This window comes from Bacillus rossius (genome assembly GCF_032445375.1).
Source record: "Bacillus rossius redtenbacheri isolate Brsri chromosome 4 unlocalized genomic scaffold, Brsri_v3 Brsri_v3_scf4_2, whole genome shotgun sequence".
Classification (NCBI taxonomy): domain Eukaryota; kingdom Metazoa; phylum Arthropoda; class Insecta; order Phasmatodea; family Bacillidae; genus Bacillus; species Bacillus rossius.
In genome coordinates this window covers 47,437,461-47,465,057 of record NW_026962011.1, presented here as the reverse complement: position 1 = coordinate 47,465,057, position 27,597 = coordinate 47,437,461, and the positions used below count along the sequence as shown (strand labels likewise).

The 27,597-nt window shown below is 39.3% G+C and overlaps 1 protein-coding gene across 4 annotated transcripts in view; it reads left to right on the top strand.

Annotated features, from left to right (window-relative positions):
- Window positions 1-27,597, top strand: part of LOC134541889 (BTB/POZ domain-containing protein 2-like) — a 109,287-nt gene that overhangs the window by 45,237 nt on the left and 36,453 nt on the right. Inside the window, exon 2 of one of the 4 annotated variants that reach the window (XM_063385615.1) lies at window positions 18,037-18,126. The exons of 2 other annotated variants lie outside the window; for them this stretch is intronic. The gene's annotated coding sequence lies outside the window, so the exon portion shown is untranslated. Of the gene's footprint in view, window positions 1-17,849; window positions 18,127-27,597 lie in introns of those variants that run through there. One more of the 4 variants, XM_063385616.1, reaches the window with a different exon arrangement.

The following is a 27,597-nucleotide window of genomic DNA, read 5'->3' as shown; positions in this document are numbered from 1 at the left end:
TCCCGCCCGAGCGACGACCCTTCTCGTAACTCTCCCCCCCCCCCCCCCCCCCTCAAACAACCACCACCTCTTCCGTGGTCGACGTGAAAAGTAGCGCCTACATTATCACCTACCGGGAGACCTGGAGCGAAACGAACTCTTTGATCTAATGCCGTTCGCTGGAAAAGAAGGAAAAAAAAAAAAATTGGTTGTCTGTAAAGTCGGTTTACGGACGATATTTTAACGTGACAACGTCATAACAAAACATTGATGAAATGATTGCATACTTTTATGAATAAAATTGAATCATTTTTATTGAATTAACACAATTTTGTATGGATACAAAGAAGGAGTGAAATGAAATCTACAATTTAATTGAAAAATTTACTTTTAATTGCACTCATTAATTCAAATATGTTTATTACTTTAACGAAGAGATTATTTTAACTACAAATTTTATACATGCTTGCTTTTTAACTTCTTCCAATCTGTGTTATTCTGTTAAGGATAGGACGATGATAGGAAAAGTAGGAAAAACGAATGGGAGTGTTTCAAGTTTAATGTGCCTCAAAAAAGTCAAATCGATGGTTGTTCCAATCGAGTGAACGTAAGATAGATGCGGCGCAAGCGTACAATGAGCGTAACGGGACACAGCGTAACGGGAAAATGTGTGTTATGGGACATATTTTCTTGCGTGCAGCCGGCGTTCATCGATTTATTAGACGTTGTTACGTCAAAAAAAGTGAGTCCTTTACCACTCACCAGTAACGTGCAATACGAAAACTCGAACACGAAATTTTACGTAGAATTCTTTAAATCAATTTCAAGCGTGATAAATATACGAAATTGTGTTTTCAGTTAAAGATTTTGTACGAGAAACTCACGCGGTTTCCGCACCCGCCGCTAGAATTCGCTGCCGGAGCAAACACGTCGAATATAGAATCATTCCATTTGCAGACAGAAATTGTAAACTATATAATGAAACAGCTCCCATAAACGTGAGAAAGACCTATAAACCCCCGGCTTTGTACCTGATTTTCGACAAGCAATTAATTGTATTAAAATACTGCCCAAATTGTTAAAATTCATTAAACAGTTAATATTCTAAAGTTTCCCTTCGGCTTTGTAAACTTTGGTTCGTGCCTTTAGCCACAGATGGCGGCACCGTGGTTTCACATATCCGTTACATGCGACTTCCGTTCCATTCACGAAATTACTCCTGCCAAATGCCGTATACCGAGAGCTGAGATGCTACAAAAAAAAATTTAATAATTATTGCTCAGGAGCTTTTTTATTGAATGCTCTGAGATTTAGCGCTTGGAACTAGTGTAATTTCTTGAAGTGAAACTTCTTTACACGTGGTAAGATGGTTCGAGGCGATGACTTAACAAAAAAGTGTTTTCTCTGTTAATCTGGAGAACTTGCTGAAAACTCAAATGGCAGCTGCAGATTTGGATGGTATGTTTTCATTACACCACAACTGCAATCATTCTAAATCGCGTCTACTTTCCCACATGCATACTTCTGTACTAATTCTAGTACTTATACTCATTCTTACACACTCGCTTACATTTACACTCGCTTGTACTCTAGAATACTTTTAATATGTACACGCGTTTCAAATATTTGTGTACCCTTGGAATTTCTTATCCCTCTAAGATTTTTCACTTCTAGCCGCACCCATTTCGTTTTTAAGGATGTAATTCATACATTATTGTTCTTCTATAACTTCGTATTTTTCTTTTGATTTATAATGAATTTTAATGCAGTCATTGCGAAATATATACAATTGGTTTCATCAATTTAATATGTTTTTATTTTATAGTTTTAAAAACGTTTAAGGTAATTTTACGTTTCATTCCTAGCGTGTAGCGAAAGCATGCTATTATGGATAATAGAGTTTTGAACTGACCGTTTCTATGTAGCTTTTGTTTTAAAACTGTATATGTTTGTCAACTAAATAAACACTTATTGGATTGAAGTAAACCATTTATTAACCATAAAAATCTTGTTATATTGTGAATTAAATTTTGAATAACCGTCAAAAACACAAAATTATTTGAAGCAAAATTTGTTCTCCGTTTTGTTAACACTTACCCACATTCTTTTGGTCACAATGTAAACTGCAAACGTAAGATACCTATCTATTTCTGTGGACCAGTCAAATACCTGTTGGCAGTGGAGTGACCATTTCACATCAATCATATGTGGGTGGAGCATATATGATACTATGAATATTAGACTGATGTCTAATGAATTCGGAAAATTTCCGGTTGTCTTTAACTATTGTCTAAAGGCGTAATTTTTTAAAAATCTTATAAATTTTTTTTTAGTAATGAACCTGCAGCTGAAGTTAGTCGTTTGGTTCTGACTCATTCCCTACGTGCACGGCGTAATTAAAAACAACACGAGTTTCCCCCCCCCACCCCCCCCCCCCAAGTTCAACGTAGACGGGTTGTCATGAGCGGACAATGAACCTCCCCACGCGGGCGTTGAAGGTTCTGTCACACTGTCAATCACTTGTCTCCAATCATATTTGACAGAGTTGAAAAGGATAATATTGGACGGAAAAAGGCTTCCAATTTTCTCCATCAAATGAATTTGGACAGATAATCTGAAATATGTTTTAAATCATGTCACACTATCAAGTATATTATTATAATTTTTTTGACCAAGCTATCCCAAACTTTTCTATTTTAAACTTATGTTGAAATTAAATTATGCATGAAATTGCTGTATGAAAATTTGAAGTAGCTATATGATTTTTGTATATTTTCTAACTTTGAAAATCTCACATCAATAATCGTGAAATAAATAAAGGTCCCGTGATGTTTAAGAGTTATATACACATAAGTTATTTATTTACATATAACATTACTTCGCATACGACCTTAATACTAACATTATTTGTTTCACCTTTAAAACCTCTTAAATCGCCCATGTTATCTTCGCAATTTCAAGGATTCTTTGTGACGGGAATGACGTCATTTCAGTTTCCGCTGGGCACGATTTTGATTGGCTGGTCGCATTCAACAACCGACGTGTTTTTATAACCGGTCCTGCATTCAAAATGCTTGATGGAAACTCAAGTCATCCCAACTCGTCAAACAAACATGGCTGCCCTAAAGACGTTGGTAACCTTCCAACTTTATTTGAAACAACTTGTTGGAAGGTATTGGTAGAGACCGGAAAAATTCGTGAATTCATTTCGCGATAGGCTAAAATACAAATCTTTATACCTCAGTGCTGCCTCTGCTATTGGCTCACAACTCGCCTGGATGACTCTGGGCCAATGAGAAACACCCAAGCAAAGCTTTATCGAATCACAGGCTGCTACGCTGGAACGTCTCACAAGACAGCAGCCAATGAGTGGGTGGCATTTGTCCGAATGTATGTAGAACTATGGAGTTCATCCTAATGTTCATTGAACCCGCGAATTATTCCGGTCCCTAGGTATTGGAAGAGAAATTTTGACGGTGTTGACGGAGGCCTTAAGGCATTCGCGACGCGCGTCCGCGGACAGCTGTTAAACGCGCCGTCATACAGCGCGTGCGCGGGAACACGCCAGGAGGCAACAAAAGAAAGACGATATAGAAGGGTTGGAGGGGGCAGTAAACGATCGCACTCGCCCGCAGTCACGTGGCCGCCGACCTTGCGTCAGCGGCACGCGTCGCGAGGAAATATGGCCGTGCGTTTATTTATTTCTTTCCAACACGAGCTGTCAAAGAAAAAGTACAAAGCTAGCTGGATATATATATATATATCTTTCAGACGGTCGTATTTTTGACGTAACAACGTCTAGTAAATCGATGAAAGCCGGCTGCACGCACGAAAAAGTTTCCCGTTACGCACATGGTCCCGTTACGCTGTGTCCCGTTACGCTCATTGTACGCTTGCGCCGCATCTATCTCTCTTCCACTCGATTGGAACAACAATCGATTTGACTTTTTCGAGGCACATTAAACTTGAAACACTCCCATTCGTTTTTCCTACTTTTCCTATCATCGTCCTATCCTTAACAGAATAACACAGATTGGAAGAAGTTAAATAGCAAACATGTATAAAAGTTGTAGTTAAAATAATCTCTTCGTTAAAGTAATATACATATTTGAATTAATGAGTGCAAATAAAAGTAAATTTATCAATTAAATTGTAGGTTTAATTTCACTCCTTCTTTTTATCTATACAAAATAGTGATAATTCAATAAAAATGATTCAATTTTATTCATAAAACTATGCAATCATTTCATCAATGATTTGTAGAGACCTGCAAAATTCGCGGATTCATTGACCTCTAGGATAGACTCCACAGTCATTTAAGTACTCGCGGAAATGACACCTGTTCATTGGCTACTGACGCGTGAGACGTCTCAACTAGGCTGTCCGTAATTCGGCCCTTTCTTGGTTTAGTGTTTCCCATTGGCTTACAGTTCCCCGGATAAAATGTGGGCCAATCGCAGAAGCGGTACGAAGGTATCGTTGTTTTGATGCTAGCCTATCGCGAAATGAATCCGCGAATTTTGCATGTCTCTAATGATTTGTTATGACGTTGTCACGTTAAACTATCATCCGTAAACCGACTTTACAGACAACCAATTTTTTTGACATGTTTGAGTGTCGATTTGGGACTCGAGATTCCACGGCAGTGTGAGTGAAGGCGCTAGCGGGTGACATTGTTTTTATTAAATCACACTCCAGCCAACGGCTGGCCAAGTCATACTCCACGTTCCTTTATTTGCACACAGTTTCGTGAGTAGTCTGCTCTGATTCTCACCGCGCTAGTCTTAAACCTCATACACGTTATTTGATACCGTGTTACAACAATCATTTTTTCTTCTTCTAATGATAGTGTTCCTTGTTTCGTAAAAATCGTCACGTAAAAAAACAAGAACATCTGAAAATGTTAAGTAAGAGATAAAATGTTCAAGAAAATGTTTTTAACATAAATAAATTGGAAAGAGATCATAAATGTTAAATACAGCTTTACTTTAGGAAGTTAAACATAACAAAATATCACATTATTTAATAACATTGAAAAAGTGTATTTCGACTTTTTAGTTGAATTAAAAAAATAGCAGCCAAACAGTAAAACTAATTATTTGCATAGGTCTTATTTAAAAGTTTTTTTTTTTGTTTTTACTATAGTGAGTGTGTCACACGCTTAGATTGCAGTACAGAGTATATGGAACTCACTGTCGCCGGATTGATACTACTTATTATTAGAGACCGGAAAAATTCTCGGTTTCAATGACCTCTAGGATAGACTCCATGGTACTCTATGTACTGGGACAAATTGCACCTGCTCATTGGATACTGACTCGTGACACGCGTCTACTGGGATGCTTGTGATTTGATACGTTTTTTTGTTGAAGGTTTTTCATTGGCTTAGAGTCCTTCAGTTAATCGGTGGTCCAATCGCTGACTCGGCATAAAGGTGTACGAGTTTGGAGTCTAGCCTATCGCGAAATGAACCCGCGAATTTTTCCGGTCTCTAGGTACTTATTATCTCTTATTTTTGGTGATGTGTTATCTTGGGCAGGTGTTCCAGATGTGTGCAGCTGTGTGCGAGGAGTCGCTAATTGCTAATTAATTACTCTGTTTGCGGTGGGATCAGAGACACGCTGTTAGAGCTGCGCTGTCACAACAGTGCCCTAAGCCCGTTAAGGGTCCCTTCTATAGCCTGCCCCACGCTTAGACTGCAGTGCACTGTTGCCAGACTGATACTTGATGCCACCCGGCTTGTTAACATCAGGAAAAATTATTTTGTGTGCCATATTTAATTTTAATTAGTTTTAATATTGAAGTTGAAGTAGCCGCGACGAAGGCGAAGATATCACCGACGTTTTGGTCGACGTTGCTGACGCCATCATCAGCTGCTGAAGTTACAACAAGTTCTCCTGCCTTTTAATACTCTCGACTTGCCTCGTAGCCCTGACTCGTGCTTGTTGGTGTCTGAGCGGCGCCTAGAGTCCGACTCCTCCGCGCCGGCTCTGTTTGCGCCGGGCGCCGAGATCAAAGCGAGCTAGTCCGCGCTTACCCGCAAACACCGCTATCTTCCGTCGCGGTAAGCCCCCCTCTCTCTCGCCGGTTGAAACGTTAAGCACCTGCGCCCAAGTCTGTTTCGCGGTAGCGCCTGTTTGCGCCGCTCTAATTAGAGAGTCGTGCGTCGCAAACAAACTTTGCCACGCGCAGTGATACAGCCTAACATGCCAGCGCGCACACACACGCACGCACACACGCACACACTGACACGCACGCGCGCGTTTAATGCGTCACTAAGCTGCAAAAAAAAAATGCTAGCCTGGCACCGGAAAATCAGGCGAATCTACACGGTCCTCCAGTAGTGGTAATGATTGTATGTGCGTTAGGCCGGATTTGTATAATACGCAAGAGAACGCAAGCGCACGTAAGAAAAATGCTGTTTGTAATACACGGAAGTCCCGAGACATTAACAAACATACAAATGAAAACTGCAAAACTTTAGGAGAAATTTTGGTTCTTATGGCTTATTATTTTTGATGTGCGCTTTTTTTTTTTATTATCGAAAACGTGTGAAATTCTTAGTAATTAGATTGAAAAATATATAATTTGCTTTCACTGCGTGATGGCTTGGTACTGTAAAACCTCGTTTATCCGGTCCTCGTTGATCCAGATCAGATTTAACCCGACACCGCTCCAGCTGAATTATTAATGATAAAGCATTTTCGTCACCATGCTTCATTTAAACGCCATACATGTTTGAAACATGAGAGAGTGGACGGATTCTTTGTTAAGAAATGACGTGGAAAATTATTTAAATATTTTTTTTCCATGTCTTTCTTGTATGCTAGGTATTTTTGTTCAAAACATAGTTTTTTTTTACGTAATAAATTGAAGTCTGCTTATATAAGGATTTTGTTTGCTTATTAACCATATTACCTTGGATTATCTGGATTTTCGATTGTCCGGATTGCCTTTGGTCCCAGCCAATCGGGAAACACACCCTTTCTTTCAGGCGATAATATTAAAAGGCAGGAGAACTTGTTGTAACTTCAGCAGCTGATGATGGCGTCAGCAACGTCGACCGAAACGTCGGTGATATCTTCGCCTTCGTCGCGGCTACTTCAACTTCAATATTAAAACTAATTAAAATTAAATATGGCACACAAAATAATTTTTCCTGATGTTAACAAGCCGGGTGGCATCAAGTATCAGTCTGGCAACAGTGCACTGCAGTCTAAGCGTGGGACAGGCTATAGAAGGGACCCTTAACGGGCTTAGGGCACTGTTGTGACAGCGCAGCTCTAAGGGGTCGTCCATTAATCACGTGATGTAATTTTAGCAAATATTTAACCCCCCTCCCCCCTTGTGATTTGTGGTGAGGTTTTAGTGTTTACCCCCCCCCCCCCCCCAATAATACACGTGTATATTTTTGGGACAAAATATTTTTAAAAATTTCAGAATATTATCTTTAAATATAGGTATAATCTAATTTAATTCTGGAAAATTAAGCACAGTGATAAAAATGTCCAGACACACATTAAGGTTGCAGGTTTATTCTCACTGGCATAAAAATAATAAAGGAAAGGCTTATATGTGATTTACGCATGTATTCGGCGCCAAAATCACAGTCTTACTGGCGACTGGTAAGCCGAGTTGGGTGGCTCATGTTGCGGCGGGCGGGGATATTGTTGCCTGGCTACGGCGAGTCAAGGACACGGGTCGCTTTTCGGTTTAGTAGAAATCGCGCGAAAAAAGAAATACACGTGATATATCTCTACACACCCCCTCCCCCCTTGTGATATTTCGTGATTTTTCCCGACTCCCCCCCCCCCCCCTTTTCGAGCCTCACGTGATTAATGGACGATCCCTAACAGCGTGTCTCTGATCCCACCACAAACAGAGACGCTGCAAGAAGCCACACTGATACCGCCCGGTGAGTTACAACTGCGTGCGGATCCCTGGTTAACCAGCGGGAGCAAACACACTCGCCCAATCAGGAGCGATCTCGTTTATTTTTTTGAATCGTGGTGTTCGTAGGTAGACGCATGCAAATTTCATGTTTTGGATGTGTAACACGCTTAGCTCTCGGTATACTTAGAGACCTGAAAAATTCGCGGGTTCATTTCGTGTTATGCTAAAATTCAAATAATTATACCTTAGTGCTGCTTCTGCCATTGGTCCACTGTTAATCTGGAGGACTGAGAGCCAATTAGAGACCCTCACTCATTGAAGTGACGAATCACAGGCCACCCAGCCGAGACGACTCATAAGTCAGCAGCCAATGAACAGTTGGCATTTGCCCGAGTGTGTAGAGGATGTGCGAGTATATCCTGGAGGTCATTGAACCCGCGAATTTTTCCGGTCCCTAGATATACGGCATTTGGTGTGAGTAATTTAACGAATGGAACGGAAGTAGAATGGAACGGAAATGTGTAACCGAAGTTCACAAAGACAAAGGGGAACTTTTTGGTATCAACCGTTTAATGAGTTTTAACAAAATGGGGAATGTTTTAATAAAAAAAAATGTTTATCGAAAATCAAGGTCTTAAGCCAGGGTTTGGTATTATATCAAGTCATCTTAACTTTTACCGGAGCCGTTTCATTATGTAGTTAAAAATTCCTGTATGCTAATCAAATTATTCGATGGTCGACGTAGCTGCTCCGGCAGCGAATTCTAGCGGCGGGTGCGGAAACTACGTGTGATTCGCGTCTGGAAATGTGGTTTGAAACACAATTTGAGTATATTTATCACGCTCGGCATTGTTTAAAAGAATTCTGCGGTAAATTTTCAGCCCGAGTTTATTATTATAAGTGTATTTACAACTTGAGAACACATGAATTTTATCGTTACCGAGGCGAGTAGATACTGTTAGTGAGCTGGCGTTGAATTGCAACCAGACTGTGAAGTTTCACTACAAACGCTGCTTGGCCGCCTCGCACCCATGAATTTTTTTTTTTTCAACATCGAGCACGAATATTTAGGTATAGTATGTAGGTCAGCGAAGCACGTTGATGTCACCACATGGAGTGTGTTTGGAAATATTCAAACAACGGGGGAGGCAAAGCCCCAGTGACACAAAAGACGATAAGACACGATAACCGTTTTTGTTCAGCTTTTAAAACGGTGTTTTATCTACGAGCACCCAGGCGCTCCTTGTGACCAGCCAAACGACACTTCGTGGTGTGGTGTAGCTGAACTGAAAGGTCTCTTGTTGCTTCAATTTGGGTACCTATAGCATAGGAGTGTAAAACGTTGCACATTTTCGGCAAATGACTGCTACTAGCGACCCGAAAATATCGCGGAATCATTTGATGTCAGCGTAAAATTAATTCACAGTTCTAGGTATACTCTACCTACTCATGCTTTCTTATTGGTTTGTTTCCTTACTGTAGAATCTCTCCTTCTTTTGAATGGGTCGAAGTGGTTTCGGTCACTCTGCTGCTTGCTGTTAGTTGACACCCAAGTCGTAGAGGGGAGTGTCCAATCAATGTTGATCCGATCATTAAAGCAATAGAGAGATTTAGATATTTGCAGTTTACCTTCGACGAAAATAATCTGCGAACTTCCCCGGTCTCTAACTACTATTACTGAACCTCAGTTGATATTATTTAATGCTAAGAACCTACGAAATGTACGTTCTTTTTTACCCACAAGTGTTACAAAAAATATCAAAAGTGCTTCGCAAAAGCAAAATTTCGAGCATTTGATAAGCGAGACTACGTCACCCCAGACTATCGCAATCCATTTGTATTAAGACTCCTAATATCCGTTGAAATTATTGAAGCCGTAAATCACTCTCAGTTGTGAATTTTTTCTGACTTGAATCAATTTTATTTAATTCATAAATTTTAAATGCCTTTATTTTGATTGACTATCTTAAAATAAATAAATGCCTGGAAAATAGAGTAAAAAAAGAGCAAATAAATTATTGCCGATAAAAATTATTTGGTTATACAGCATAACGTGGAAAGAATTTGTATCTCGATTCAATGCTAGTTTCTCATCGAATGCAGCCTTGAAATTAAAGGATTCCTTGGTTAGGGTTGTATAGGTAAAGAACACGTCCCTTCTGTTCGGGAAAATTTTAAGAATTCTTCATCTAGCAAATAAAGTACTGTTGCAAAGTGCTATTGAATTTTTGCCAGCTGTCAATTTGCTTCAAACATATCAAGGGCTATAACTTTTTAGTTTACGTTGCGATAAGCTGGAAATTTTGGCTTCTGGCAGCACAAATTGAGCACTTATTTGGTGACATAAAATTCATTCCAAAAAATTGATATTTTCCTCGGTTGGTCGCCAACTTGACGTCAAGTTGGCGACCAAATTAATATATGCTATAACTTTTTACGTAATGCAGCACAAATTCTGATTTCTACGGCACAAATTAGCACAAGTGTTATCTTTAAAAGATTTGTGCAATGGGAGTGCATGACTTGATGTAAGTTTTTGGACATACGCCATTGCTAAGAACTTTTTCTGTTGAAGAAAAACTAATAAATAAAATAAATAAATAAAAATACCCAAAAAAGACAAAAAACACACAAAATTAAGCAAACAATTGCTGTTGTCAACAAGGATATGAACACCACAAAATATTCCGAAACAGGAATATGGTCAACAAACAAAGAAAAACAAAGAAAAATGTACTAAGAGAACGAAAAAAAAAAACCACAAATGATGACAACACAAAAATATTGAACCCAAAATAATTCAGCACAACAGTTGAAACGAGACAAAAACACGACAAAACGAAAAGACAAACAAATACAATAGTTTTACCAAAACAGAAACAAGCGACGTTTCGGGAACTGCTATTATTTATTTATTTATTTATTTTATTTATTAGTTTTTCTTCAACAGAAAAAGTTCTTAGCAATGGCGTATGTCCAAAAACTTACATCAAGTCAAATTAGCACAAATTGAGCACTAATTTTTGACACATTTTGACCTTGAAATTCCAATGTGTGGTCGCCAACTTGACTCACGTCGACTGAGCCCGCCGGAGTGGAGTGGGTATATGAGACAGGCGTGAGCCGCCCGACCTTGGCAGTGGCCGCGCGGAAGTCCAGGTCTGCCTCGCGTATCGGCGGTGTATCGCCGCCATGGCGTGGGGTCGTCAACTGCGCGAGCAACGCGGACACGCAACGATCGCACGGAAAACTCCGGCAGTTTGTAAAAAAAAAAAAAAAAAAAAAAAAAAAAATTGGTTGTCTGTAAAGTCGGTTTACGGTCGATAGTAGTTAAACGTGACAACGTCATAACAGAACATTGATGAAATGATTGCATATTTTTATGAATAAAATTGAATCATTTTTATTTTAATAATAAAAGAATAAATACTTGAAATTATACTAGTAATCAGATTTTTAAAATGCAAGAATAATTAACCTTTATTGCAGAAATTGTTGTTGTAATAAGCAATGAAAACCACATTAACTTTTCACTTCACTTTATAAACAGTCGAGTGGAAGAGAGATAGATGCGGCGCAAGCGTACAATGTGCGTAACGGGACACTGCGTAACGGAACAATGTGCGTAACGGGGTACAGCGTAACGGAACAATGTGCGTAACGGGATACAGCGTAACGGAACAATGTGCGTAAAGTCGCTTGGCATCACCACCGCCAGCCACAGTTTGAAACTGTAAAAAAAAAAAAAAAAAAACCGTGGCAATTTTTTTTTATTACGCGGGCTTATTTTCGAAAAATCATGTGGCATTTTTTTTAGTCTGTTTTCACCAACAAGCGAAAACGTGATGAGTCTGATAACAAAAAAATAATAATAATCCGAACTTTCTACGCATATTACGTACGCGTGCTTTTTATAATATTAAAAAAATCAATGTTAGTGTAGATAGTAGTACAGCTGAAACAGCGAAGTAAAGCAAAATGATAGTACTTCTTATAAACAGATACTACTCGTTGGACCGCATAAAAAGGGGATCTCTCTTCTTTTTTTTTCCGTGGTCAAAGATAAGATATGTATTTTCATCCAGTTGTTGCAACTGGATAAAATACAAAACAACGATGAAGAATATTAGCTCAGATTAAATATATCAAAGTTGTTAGGCGTGGTTGAGATTCCAGAAGTATTTAATAACTGTAGATGATTTTTTTTAGGTGGTAACTTGCAATTGCCTGGTACTTGTTTGCAAGACTACTGACTAAGCGACTGCATCGCGGTTCGATTGGAAGGCAAGTAAAGGGATTTGGAAAGAAGAAAGTTTTAGTTATAAGTTTATATGTATATTTTGTTTAGTCTGCAAACAAATATATATATATATATATATATATATATATATATTATCTTAGGCTTCCTTCATCTCAGTATTAGATCAATCTGACGCTAGGAGGTTATCACAATAAATAAATAACTAAAGTAGTAAAAGAGTACAACATTATGAAACTAAACATACAACATAATAGAAAAATGTATGTATTTTACAATAATACAAATATTTTCTTTGAAAATAATGAAAAACGTATTTTAATTTCTTAGCATTACATTGATGTGTGTTGGATTGTAAAAATAATTATAATCCAATTTTATCTACACAAATGTATTAAATTAATGATTTAATGAAAATGTCTCATAATGATTTGATTTCATTTAAGACTTTATAACTCCATCATAAATTAAAAATGACACTCAATTTTTTTCCTCACTTAGCTTAAGAATTTAAATCTACGCACAATTCTGGCTACAGTATGTGGGATAATCATCCTACAATAATTAAAATACCACAGCAAAAAGTATAAATATTTTACTGTTGAATTATTTTATTTTTAAATAGATAATATCGAGAGAAAATTTTTTTTATATTGTTTACAAAATAATTTGTTCATTTTATTTATAACCCTGAGTGTATTATTACGAATTTTTTTCTGGACGCTGCTAACATTCAGAAAAATTTATTTTTTTAGTCGCGTTATAAAAAAATGATGAAAGTCTATTTCTACTATGCGCGCGCACCATTCAACGAAATTTTCACAGGATGAAAAAAAGGGCACATATAAATAAAAATTAATTATGTGCTTTTACATAATATATTTCAGTGATTGATTTTGAATGCTGGTACATATAATTAAAAACATTTATTTACTGTGAATATTAATCACAGAATTTATGTTTATAAACTTTTTCAATAGTATTTTTATAAGATAGGTTATGCTCCCGTGTGTTTAACGATGTCAGGTTGCTTGTAAGCTTCCATTGTCGATGGCAGGGAGTTTCTGTGTAAGCTTTAGTAGTCTCCTGGGCGTTTTCGTGGGAGTGTTTGTGAGGCTATGTTTTCGTATGTGATATTTATTTGCATTTAAAAATTACCTTAATTTTTAATAAATAATTTAATTAATAAATTAGAACATAGATTCAGGATATTCATTGTTTTTCATTACTAATTAAAATTAATCTCAATTATTTGACTAAATTAAATAATTATTTTTATACATGTTTTATTTTTAATATTGAATGCAGAGTATTTACTTAAATTTCTTAATTGTATTGAATTTATAATTATTTACCAACCGTGTTTATAATATCCCTCCAGTCATTTTATTATATTATTTATATTAATTATTTGCATGCAAAAATAAATTTCATTATTTTATTACGCCAAGTAAGTATAACTTCTAACGCACGTACATAAGTACACGCACCTTTTTATTTTAAGACATTCTGCAATATTCGTAATCGTAAGTTGCAGTTATTCGTGGTTGATAGAATAACCTTGAAATAAAATCCCAAGCATTGATCTTAATATCCTGCCTTCTATATTCTTCCATCGATTTATTCTATAAACATGTATGTTTTCGTAATCCTTTTTGTCGACATGGCTATTTAAAAGTACAATACTGAGAGAAACTTCATAAAAAGCAACCGCAGAAGTGCACCTCAATTCCGCGCGAAAACAGATGGTTTTGCTGTCTGCGCATGCGCGAAGTCAGCGACGTTTAGAAAAAAAACAGCCGGTGACGTCGCCAGGATCGCCAAAATAAGAAAACTTAAATAACACAGCTGTGTGTGGCCAGTGGCAGTTGACTATATTTTACTCGCGTAGCGAACATCGAGAACACAGCGCCCTGTGGGGCCGTAGCTTTAAGGGAGTGCCTCCCATTTCAGGTCAAGATTTTATATTTACAGTAATTACAGATAAACGAGTAGACTTTTTCAATTGTTTAACTTTTACGAAATGAAAAATATATACAACGCATTCTTTTTGCATAATTAACTGCCAAAGTTACATTTTTAACGTTTTTGGGTTGTACAAACAAGGAGAATTTAATTTATTGCAGAATTGAAACTTTTTAGGTTTAACTGCAATGCCACTGTCTACTCCAAGAAATGGTTTGAATTTATTTCAGAAAATATTAATTAATTTTACCTGCAATATCAAAATTCTCAAATTTGTTATGTTTTTGACAGCCAAGAAACATTAAATGAGTTTTTGTGGTAACAATGTAAATCATATCATGAAGTAGCCAGTGGCATTGCAGTTAAACCTAAAAAGTTTCTGTTCTGCAATAAATTAAATTCTCCTTATTTGTACAACCCAAAAACGTTAAAAATGTAACTTTGACAGCTAATTATGCAAAAAATATGTGCTGTACATATTTTTCATTTAGTGAAAGTTAAACAATTGAAAAATTCTAAAAGTTGATCAGTGATTAATATAAATATAAAATCATGGCCTCAAATGGGAGGCACCCACTTAATGCAGTGTTCGTATTGGTGAAGATACACTACACGTTTCTGCACGGACTGGCTCACAGTGTAAGTAAGGATAGATAAAGACGTCACTCCCATGTTTGCGGAAGTTCCTTATTGGATACTTTCTTTTTTTGGTGGTGGGTGGGTAGTATACGTACCAACCTCAGTACATGAACATGAGAAATAAAACCATCAAATTATATGTAGGAAAATAACCACTTTTAATATGTGGTAGAGCATATATCTATACCTATCCTGCAGACTAATGCCAATAACTAATATATTCGTGTTAAATGTACACTTTCTTCCTTTTGCCAAAATACATTTTGTATCCATACTTATGCTCCAAAATTTATGTATATTTTTTTACGGCAATGCAGGGTGGCATTTACGTTGTTTTTTTTTCCTTTTAAAGGTTAAATTTTTTATTCCCAACAGTCTGTTGTTTGAGTCTCATTTTAGATTTTCAAAACAAAATCAAATATAATTTTCAAGTTATCTAGCAACGAATACTACGAAAGTATACACGTGCGTTAACAAAAAAAAAAAATTAAGTGTATCTGTGTGACCATTTTTCGAACAGTCATTACTTATGTACACAGTAAAGGTGATAATTTGGATACGCTAAAATTAAACAGCTTTAAAACCATTAAAATAAATAACACTTTTTTTAGGTTATCAAAAAACAATTATAGTCGCTCGAATGAATGCAAAGTATAACTTTATATCATATTGGCAAAGACCGGAAAAATTCGCGAATTCATTTCGCGATAGGATAAAATACAAATAGTTATACCTCAGTGCTGCCTCTGCTATTGACTCGCAACTCACCTGGGTGACTCTGGGCCAATGAGAAACACTCAACTAAAGCTGTATCGAATCACAGGCTGCTACGTTGGGACACCTTACAAGACAGCAGCCAATGAATGGGTGACATTTGACCAAGTGTACGTATAACTATGGAGTTCATCCTACAGGTCATTGAACCCTCGAATTTTTCCTGTCCTTACACATTGGTTGGTGAATTATTTCGAGGTTGGTAGTAGCACAGGGACTTTCTGTCGATCTGGACGGGCTGGCACGGCGCGCGGTCTCCCACAGATGGATAAGTAGGCTATAGCTGGTCGCGAGATCAACGTTCGAGGGGCAGAAGTGTGGAGGAGGGAGGGGTCGTGAGCATGCCACTGTACCGACCAATAAGGAGCCGCGCTGACGTCAGGGACCGGCGCAGCGTCCGTCTCGCGTGAGATTACGAAGCGGTTAGGTCACTCGGCGTATCGCCTGACTTGTGAGGCCGAGGTAAACACATATCCTCCCCTCCTTCTCCGACCCTTTCCCAAGTCCGTCTAGGAAGCTGAGGAGAAATGATTATAGGAAGGGTGGGGGGATGAGAGACCAGCTGATAAATACGTCACACCTGCTCGGGTGGAAAGATGAAGACGTCATCCAAAACCTAACTTTTTTTTTTTTTACCGAGAACACAAATACGAATATGGCGCGTGACCTTCAACCAGTGGATAACAGACGAAGGATATTTCCCCCTCCCTTTATAACAAACTCGATTTCTCACCTTGTTTCGTGTGAAACAACATGTTTAGATAATTTTGTAACAATTTGTGTGACTGTAGCTATTTGGTATTTGATGCACAATGTAGACATGCATAATTCGCGTTTTTGACGTGACAACATCTAATAAATCGATGAACGCCGGCTGCACGCACGAAAAAGTGTCCCGTTACCCACATTTTCCCGTTATGCTGTGTCCCGTTACGCTCATTGTACGCTTGCGCCGCATCTATCTCTCTTCCACTCGATTGGAACAACCATCGATTTGACTTTTTTCGAGGCACATTAAACTTGAAACACTCCCATTCGTTTCCTACTTTTCCTATCATCGTCCTATCCTTAACAGAATAACACAGATTGGAAGAAGTTAAATAGCAAACATGTATAAAAGTTATAGTTAAATTATCTCTTCGTTAAAGTAATAAACATATTTGAATTAATGAGTGCAAATAAAAGTAAATGTATCAATTAAATTGTATCTTTGTATACATACAAAATAGTGATAATTCAATAAAAATGATTCAATAATGTTCATAAAAGTATGCAATCCTTTCTTCAATGTATTGTTATGACGTTGTCACGTTAAACTATCGTCCGTAAACCGACTTTACAGACAACCAATTTTTTCTTTTGTTTTCCTGGCGATTAGTTGGAAACCACAATCGCATGCCAAACCTTCCAGTTGTTCGTTAGCTGCCGTCACTTCGTCACCGGGTCGCGCGCGATTCTGTGATAAGTGTGATTGTCAGGAGTTTTAAATTGACTTCTAGTCCTTCAAGGAGTGTCGAGGCTCCTCTTCTGCAGTGGCATGTGTCACTCAGAGCTCGGTCAGCCAATGATAACGCGAGTTTCGCAGGACCTTGACAGAACCATCCAGGTGACTTGTTACGCCACTGGCTGGTTCCATATGTCGTATAATGTCTTCAGTGAATATATACAATTATTATAACTTTATAAACAAACATTGATGAAATGATTGCATACTTTTATGAATAAAATTGAATCATTTTTATTGAATTATCACTCTTTTGTATGGATACAAAGAAGGAGTGAAATGAAATCTAAAATTTAATTGATAAATTTACTTTTATTTGCACTCATTAATTCAAATATGTTTATTACTTTAACGAAGAGATTATTTTAACTATAACTTTTATACATGCTTGCTATTTAACTTCTTCCAATCTGTGTTATTCTGTTAAGGATAGGACGACGATACGAAAAGTAGGAAACGAACGGGAGTGTTTCAAGTTTAATGTGCCTCGAAAAAAGTCAAATCGATGGTTGTTCCAATCGAGCGGAAGAGAGATAGATGCGGCGCAAGCGTACAATGAGGCGTAACGGGACAGTGAGTCATCATTTTCCGTGCGTGCAGTCGACGTTCATCGATTTTTTTTTAGACGTTGTCACGTCAAAAATATTTTTCTGTGTAACGCGAGTGGGAGTTACGCACCCCCTCCGCGGTGTGCTGACGAGCACCCCGCCTTGTTGACATCGGCGCGCGCCGTGTTATGATAACGAAGCGAGGGTGACGTCGCGCGGAGGTGCGAAGAACGGGCCCCGCTGTCTCCGCCGCGGTGGAGGGGGGGGGGGGGAACGGGGGAGGGGTGGAGGGGGGAGGGGCCACCCAGGACGCGTGGGGCTCGCTCCAAGCGCCAAGCGCCCCCGTGAGGACTGTCCAGGTCTCCGCCGAGTCCAGTGCGCTATCAGCTCCGCTCCGCGGCGGGTTTCTTGCCGGGCCACGCACTGATAAGGACTTGCCCCCCTCCCCTCCCCTACCCCTACCATCCTGCCGATAGCGGGCGCCGCGTGGTTCGCGGTCCTGGGACAGCCCTTCAGTGCGCCTCTCCACGCCGTCCAGGGGAAGTGCGGGACGTCTCCAGATCACGGTGAGTGTCATCTGATCGCTTGCAACAGACTTGACGGAAAAACCTTTCGTGACTCAAAACATAGCAGAGTGTACCTCATCCATTACCGTCTACAACTCGCTTTAAAAAATATATAGATATATCTTAACATTTGTTGCCATAACATTATTTTGAAAATGCTCAATTATTCTAAACCCCTTAAAGGCAAGGGCGCACGCAGGATGGTATGGGGGAAAAAATCACCCACCCCCCCTACTTCCCAGAAGTCCTTAAAAACGTACCAACAATTGGAAATAATTTGACTGAAAACAGCAAGCAAATTAGTCCCCCCCTCACTCCCCCCCCCCCCCGAGTTTTTTCCACACTGATTCATGTCCGAGCAGTTTAGTATAGGTGTTATTTCAAGTATTAAAAAAAATTAAGTTTCAAATTATTTTAGTTTTGCATACTTATGTTATTAATTAACGTTGCTAATGACTATAGAGCGGTTTAAGGCACCATTACTTGCTTTCAAAGACATAGGGTATAAATCTATGATTTTGTCCCACACATTTCTGAACATTGACCAAAGATAAATCCTCTTTGAATTTAATATTATACTAGCTTGGTTTAAACGACCAGGCGTACCATCAATTTCGACAGCAAAAAATTTTCGTCTCTTGCACGAACAAAGTTAAAAACAAAGTCAGTAAGAAGACTGTTTGGCTGGAAGTTTAAAGTGATTTCCAGCTAACCTGAGCAGTTTGGAATCCACTTCTTACAACCATTTACTTAAGCAGCTTCAAAAAATTCAACTTGCTGCACGGATTGTCTTTCATCTGTTCCGACTGGCCACACGCGCCTTCTCGACTGAATGAAAACACTTAGCAAAGATTCAAAAGTTTTCATATTAGTTCGAATGTAATTTGGAAGGTACGTGTTCAGAAGAACACTTTTTGTACCCCTGCTCAAAATCTGCCTCCAGTTCGTAATGTATCCTTCCATCGACTGTAAAAATTAACAATCTAACGCGGGTGTGTCGAATGACTTCTGTCCTTCCGTCGATCACTGGATACTTTGGAATGATCAGAAATATATATTTTTAATTTACGTCAGTTGTTATTCTAATCTGCATAAAATAATTACCTAAATTAAATTGCGGCTTGAATAAGACTTTACACATAATGAACAGCTTTTTATTTAGCTCGCAACCTTACACTCGAAGGTCCACTGCAACTCCTATACCACTTCAATATTGTTCATAGTAGTTCAGCATAAAGGGCAACATGTAAGTCAAGTTACATCCCAGTTCAAGTATTTACCTAGTATGATAAATCCAAATGAAGGGGAATTGTAAACCCTACGTACTTGCGGTAGCGAACGCTTATGTTCTGTGTGTGGGGTTTATTATGGTCATTTGATTTCGCAGTTTCGCCCGGCAACACTGGCTCCTAACAACATTATTTCCGTTTTAGTGTCCTGGACGTAGCCACAGCACGTATAAACCTGGCCTTGTACAGTCAGTTATGAAAGCAGTTTCCCAAGGACAGCAGTAAGAGCTAAGCTTCTGTATCGCTGGATTCCTTTTATTTGCCAGTGACTGAACCATTGATTTTTTTTTCTTTTCAGGTTTTTCTTAGGTGCTAAAATTATTTTGGGTACTCGGTTTTTTTTTACATTTACCATTGGCGCGCGTGTGAAATTCGACATATTTCCACTAGAGGGAGTAAGGCAAAGTGGCTAATAGCATGTTGAATGTTTGTCATGTTATTAGTGGAGAGTCTTGTATACCCTCGTGTGGTCAGCGTGAGGATGAACAGCAAGCGAAGACTTGCTCCATGTTCAAGCTTATGTGCTACCGCCAGTTTTAAGCTTGAGTGCCCAGTGGAACACATGTTGCACTGAGGAAAACGAGCAGTGGAAGGGCAAAGTAGCTGTTCTGTAGTAGGTTTACAAGGTGTTAGTTATCAAACTTCAGTACCAGCAACAAAATAATCCGTACATAAAACATTCCCAAATACACTTAATAAATCGTGTTACAGGAACAGTTACCAACAGCTTTCTTTAGTAACAATCTGTGTCGTGTAGAAGAAATTTTTTTTTGGGTTAGGGAAGAAGTAAGGATTTTTTTTTTTAAAAAAAGGAAAAAAAAAATAAAATTTGAACACGTGTATTAAAAAAAACTAACTTTACTATTGACACTAACATACAAATTGCAGGTGTTGTAACAGCCCCCCTTGCATCACCCAAAATAACATACTGCCTTCACTGATATTTTGCATATTTTCCTTCCAACTTGAAGGCGTCTGCGAGTACCTTAAACCATACTTCATTTGTTTCTCAGTGTACAAAACAAACAGTACTACTGACTTTAAAACAGTAATTTGCAAATTACTTCGGTTCCTCTTCGAGACGCTGGAATTCTATAACTTGTAGCACAATCCATCGGGTCGTAATGGCTATATCTTGCTGATTAGGAACCTACCCTTCACCGTGAATAAAGCTTGAAATGAAATCAGGTTTTGATAAAATTCAATCAAATACTTTTTTGACGTGACAACGTCTAATAAATCGATGAACGCCGGCTGCACGCACGAAAAAGTGTCTTGTTACGCACATTGTTCCGTAACGCTGTGTCCCGTTACGCACTTTTTTCCGTTACGCTGTGTCCCGTTACGCTCATTGTACGCTTGCGCCGCATCTATCTCTCTTCCACTCGACTTTTTATAAAGTGAAGTGAAGAGTTAATGTGGTTTTCATTGCTTATTACAACAACAATTTCGGCAATAAAGGTTAATTATTCTTGCATTTTAAAAATCTGATTACTAGTATAATTTCAAGTATTTATTCTTTTGTTATTAAAAAAATGATTCAATTTTATTCATAAAAGTATGCAATCATTTCATCAATGTTTTGTTATGACGTTGTCACGTTAAACTATCGTCCGTAAACCGACTTTACAACCAATTTTTTTTGTTTTGTTTTAAACAACCCTTTCTAAGGGCGGTATTCCAAGACGTTCCGGTAAGGAAGCGAATAAGCACTGCCTCGTTGGGATACAACTGTAACCTAACTTGCGGGCCGTACTGGCAACTGTTTTATTAAACGGTGCCCTGCTCGAGGCTATAAACTGGTTTCAGCGCATTCTAGCGTACGTTTCGCAACCATCAATACAATAATTGTTACGGCAAAAATACTAGAGATAGCAGCACCATCGCTTAAAAATATAACCACCTTTCTAACTTTCTTAAGTAGTTTAAAAGTTACAATTATTTCTTGTTATGAGCATTAAAATGTACAAAATTTATTCCGGGATAGTTTCGCTATCATGAAGTTTCATTTGGCACACCAATCTGGACGTTATCAACGAAAAAGTGAGTTCTGTGCATGCGTGGAATTTGGACAGTAAATCGCCAAGGGATAGAACACTAAAATCCGTTCCCTAAAAACAAGTGACTATTCGTGTCCTTCTGTGAACTAGGAATGTGGTTAGGTTACAGGTGTAGCATATTAAACACCTAAACCCTTCTTGAAATACCGTCCTATTTGCCATCCACCATGGATATTGGAACAGATTATATTAATGGTATCGGATCAGTTTTGGAATGAACATGGGTTTAATACATGTAAAAATATGCGCACAGACTGCTTAAAACTTTGGTTAGTTGTGGTACCATTATGTTAATGGAATATTGAAATTCTCACCGAATGCCAAAGGGCTTTAGTAGGAAAATGAGTGCAAATAAAATAACCATAAACATCCTCATGCTCGAAGTGGATGGTTAAAATAAGAAATAAAAGTGAGATATTTAAAGTTAAAATTAAGAAGGTTCACCAAAACTCATAATCGACAACAAAATTGGCTTCTCGTTGCGAAAGCGATAGGTCTAACGGTTGCGGCACGGCATGCAGGTATGTGAAATGGGTTGCAACACAAACGTTTTCTTTGTCATCATCATAAAGATTTCCTGTGAGTGCGAAATATTTGTGCAGTTCATCTTCCTCTCCTCTATCTGTCCCCCTAACCGCCTATCCTTACTCTTCGTTTCTTCCCTTACCATTTTCTGGGCCTGCCAGGCTGTATCACATCCTGCACTGTAAGTACTGGGCGCAGCTCGCGAAAATGTTATCTTTAATGTCGGCGCTCAAACAGTGAATACGTACTCATGGCAAGCTACCAGAGCATGAACGTCCTAAACGCCAATTATTTAGACGCAACGCTGACAAAGTCTTCTGTTTTGATTCGATTTGAACATTAAAAAAAAATTCGCTGCATCTGTGAGAGAAAAAAAAAATCTCGCTTTTAGATTTTCAATGACGTAGTAATCTACTTTCGATGTAATATATTGTGGCGATAGACATAATAGTACAAGCTTTCTTACCGGTTGGAAATTTGGTCTAGCTTGAATTAGTGTTTTTTTTCCCCATACAATATTAATATTAATAACAACTACGGTTGCAGTCTCTCAGTTTCTCCTACCGCGGAGAAAAATTGTCAACATTTAGAAATGGGACACCAACTACTTTTTGGCTTCCGGGCTGGCCACGCCTGTATAATCAGTTGTTTTCCTACGTTTCGGCGTGCCTTGTTGCAGCCATCTTCAAGGACGAACGACAAAGATTGTACAACTCTAGCAGACAAGAGCTTTGGGGTGTTTAATTTATACCAATTGTTAGAACTTTAAGGAGAGCAACATAAAATGTTTATAGGCTGTCTCTTTCAAGGAAGTGGTCGCCCTTCACTCTGCCATTACCACCATTAGCAGTTCAAGGCGGCTAAAACCCAGAAGCCACTTATTTCTAAACTGTAATCATTCATGCAAGATTTTTATGACAAGCTTGGTTCAAGCGAAATCTGATATGAGTAGAGACCTGAGAAATTCGCGGGTTCATTTCGTGTTATGCTAAAATTCAAATAATTATACCTTAGTGCTGCTTCTGCCATTGGTCCACTGTTAATCTGGAGGACTGAGGGCCAATTAGATACCCTCACTCATTGAAGTGTTGAATCACAGGCCACCCAGTCGAGACGACTCACAAGTCAGCAGCCAATGAACAGTTGGCATTTGCCCGAGTGTGTAGAGGATATTGGAGTCTATCCTGGAGGTCATTGAACCAGCGAATTTTTCCGGTCTCTAGCTATGAGATATACTGCCATTACTATTTGGGAGTGCCCCTTACCATAATCATTGATAAAGCGAAAATGTCACCACAGGTGTCGAAGCTGTTGCCGGCTCCAGCATCTGAGGCACGTACCAACAGGAACACGTCCAGGGTGCAGAGAATGTCCGCTCCAAGGATAACCTGCGCCTCCTCGTGGTACCAAGGGTCGTCGACCAACATAGGCTCTCCCGGGGAGTTCACGTCCCTCGACATCTTCTGTTGTCGGGAGGTGGTATCTGGCGAGGCGCAAGAGCCCTCTCTGCAGGCGACATGGGGGTCTGTCGGCTTCTGCCGGGGGCATCAGGCCGTTGGTCCCCAAAAGGCAGTGGTTCTACTGATGTGAAGAACCACATACGGCGTGATGGCAACGGTCTGTCCCGGGCGGGGCTTCTGAATTGGAGCGGTCTGCAACCAACCGGGCCGAAAGAACTGTGATCTCCGGGGAGCAGGAGACGGTTGGATGTCTGAGGGGCTGGTCCATTTCCCGAGTTTTCTTGACTAGGGGCACTTACCCCGTTAGCTTACGGGCTAGCAGACTGTAAGAGCTCCAAGTCAACGGCCAATCGTTGACCGGGAGTCTATCCCTGAGGTTCCCTCAAAGAGCTCAGGCCGTGTGGTGTTGGTCTCGCCACAGCAGTCCCCACTCCGAAACGGCCGGACGGATTAGCCATGTCACGCCGCTAGGGCACCAGCCCGGAGAGATAGTAGAGGTTGATAGGTCCTCGGTTTGACCACGGGCTCTCTGGGATCTGGGTGTTCCGAACAGTCCCAGAGAGGTCCAGATTAGCGTCTTTCCTGCCTGCCGGAGGGGTTTTAGCCGGCAGGGAAGCTATTGTTGGCTAAGCGGGCTAGGTGCTGGGCGGTGTCGATGCTGGGACGGGTTGCCTCAAACTCTCGACATAGCTATTCACCGACGACTCCGGGCTGTTGATGAAACGGCTTATCCGTTTTCCCTCGCCATGAGGGGCCACTCCATTTCCCGTCGGACTCTACCCTCTCGAGCGAGAATGCTCCGACACGCAAAGGTTTAAGAAGCGCAAGCTTTGTTTCAGATGCCATTACTAAGAGACCTGTAAAATTCGCGGATTCATTTCGCGATAGGATAGAGTCCAAATACTTTTGACTTTATTTTGCTTCAATGATTGGGCCACTGTTTATCTGAAGGACTCTGGACCAATGAAAAATCTTTAACAGAAGAATTAGCGAATCACGATCATTCCAGTCAACAGGTGTTGCAAGTCGGTAACCAATCAGCAGATGTAATTTGCACGAGTGCATAGAGGATCATGGAGTCTATCCTTTAGGGATCTGAAACCGCGAATTTAACAGGTCTCTAGCCATTACCACTTCCACCCTTGCGTGAATCCGCCCAGGGCTTTTAGGCCGCTGTTGCTCGGAGACGAGTCGTCCGCCACATCGAACACCTCTCGACGGATGGCCATTGAACGCGGCGCGCTATCTCAGAGCAAACTGCGCTGGCAGCTTGCAGCTCGCGCTTATCTCCGATGGATACAAGAAGACCTCCCTCCTCCCACCCCCCCCCCCTGGGCGGTGCAGGGCCGTGCGGACGGTAGGCGCTGGTGCCTATCGATGTCTCGAACGCGATGTTGCCGAGATTTCCAGGACACTGACAACTATAACCACACAGTGGCTATATGAAGATATATTGTAGAAAATACAAGAACTTCCACTCTAATTTTAATGTATACTAATATGGTATACATAAAACTTGAACTTTATTTAAAAACTCAAGAACGTATAATGTACTGGCGCCACCAGGTAGGTACATTAAGGGTAGAGACCGGAAATATTCGCGGGTTCAATGACCTCCAGGATAGACTCCAATATCCTCTACACCCTCGGGCAAATGCCAACTGTTCATTGGCTGCTGACTTGTGAGTCGTCTCGACTGGGTGGCCTGTGATTCGACACTTTAATGAGTGAGGGTCTCTAATTGGCCCTCAGTCCTCCAGATTAACAGTGGACCAATGGCAGAAGCAGTACTAAGGTATAATTATTTGAATTTTAGCATAACATGAAATGAACCCGCGAATTTTTCAGGTCTCTAATTAAGGGGGATTAAGCTTCGCCATCTTACTATTTCAAATATTTTGATACTGCTTGCAATAAAGCTTTCATGCAATTTTTTTTGTTTGACAAGGCATAGGACTTAACTTTGGCTACTTGTTGCAGTCAGTGCTGTCGGGAACTGGTTCGATAATTGTAGAGACCCGCGTGAAATACGTTATTTCATCTCAAGACCCTGTTAGTTCATACGTGGTTCCATCCAACCAGGTATAGACGGTGTGGGATATATGATTTATGCTTTGACATGCCAAAAAAATTTGGCTAAGTTGTTTAAAATTAGAATTATAGCAAAAAAGATGGGATAAACTCAAGATGGCAGGGTCTAATCCACCTTAAACTATTAACTGCTTAAGGAGCTAAGGATTTATCGGTAAAGGCGAAAGTTATGAAACAAGAACAAAGGTTTTGAGACAGCGAACGTGCAGTTTGAGGAGACATAATAAGTAGATGTTTATAATAAATATTATTTCTTAATGCTATCCTTCTATTCAGGTATGCAGTAGATAGTTTAAAATGCGTGAATGAAATCAGCATTGTAGAAACTGAGGATTTTGTTCGTTAGCATGTAGAAAGTAGCAGCCCTGAAAGCATTTTTAAATTTGTTTTGTTGTAATAATTTTTTAACTAGTTTTACGATGTGATATTGAAGAAGAGCATCTCATTTTTTTATAAAGTATAAAATAGGTTAATTAAAATACCTAATTTCATAATATATGTAACACAGAGTGGGTGCAGAGTTTTAACTAGTGATGAGTCAAACCCAAATTTCTGGAATCCGCATCTCGAATTCGTTTCCCGAAGAGTAATTCGAATATACCCCTTCGAGTCCGTATCTATGCCTCAAGGGTGCAAAACGAATTAATGTACAGTAAATTAAACTTACTTACTATGGTGTCGAAACATTTAACTATTTCAATGTTACATCATGAACTAAGTTTGCAGGATTAATAAATATTGTAATTTTATTTATAGAGTTACATGTTAAAAGTACTCTATCCTGGGGAATAGGTATGAAGAAAAACATTGGCAAAGTAAACTTCAGAATTTATCAGTGTTGAATTGTTTTAATTTACTCTAGTATTTTTCTTCGAATATTTTCCCTCGAATATCGAATCCTTCGAATACCAAGGATTTGTTGTTCAGTTTTAATTTTTTTTAAGGCTCACCACACCCTGCACAGATTTGTTTTTTCTAACCTAACTTAAAGCTATGAGAGTGCGGGAGAGGTCAGGTTAGGGAGAGACCCTAAGTGTGTCTCATGCTGAATTCTATACGCTCTAATCATGCAGGTTGTTAACCATGCAGGAGAGATAGCATGCATCATATGCTAGGAGGGGATTGGCCAGCCATGGCAGCAATTGGCGCCATGACCAACTCCTCTCACTGACTATTCTAGACTAAAACTAGATAAGTTGGGCCCAGGTAAAACCTGCATGGAAACAGGGGAAACCCTGGGCACATTCACGCGGGGTGCAAAAATCCTGCATTATGCGTGCAGGTTGGTAACGGGAAACAGAAGGATGGTTCCGGAAGAAGAGGTGGACAGAGTAGAAAAAGATTCTACCGTCCGGGGGGTTGGGCGCTTGGACATTGCCTGTCCGTATTGGTTTGGGTGGCACTTGTTGTTTCGGGGGAGACTTTCGTCGTTTCCCGCCGGGCTGCCAGCCAGCCCAAACTAAAGTTAAGAAAGGGAAGTTACATGTACGCCCGTAAATTTATATATATATATATATATATATATATATATATATATATATATACATACATACTAGCTTTTACCCGCGGCTTCGCTCGCATTGAAGCCATTAAATAAGTATCAGAGATCATTACAATAGAAATTAATCAATAAAATATATTTTTCTGTAACAAAAATAAATAATTTTGAATTTTGAATTTTGACCGTCGATAATACAGTGCAACGGTATTACAGTACTCAGGGTTGGAACTTCATAACTGGAATGCTAGATGGCGTTAAAGTAGCTAGATTTTGAGTTTTTTTGATAAACATTTTTTTATCTTTCGTTAAAAAAAAATTTTTTTTCAATAAAAAGTATCATATGTTTCTTCTAATACCTCCAAGAAAATGTGTATAAAGTTTCATGATGATCGGTTAAGTAGTTTTCGCGTGAAAGCGTAACAAACAAACTTGCATTCACATTTATAATATTAGTAGGGATATATCTTTTATTCGGTAACTTTTATTAATTTAGTAATTTTTTTGTCGCGAGCTGGTGCATCGGCCCGACACTCGGGAGTGGACGG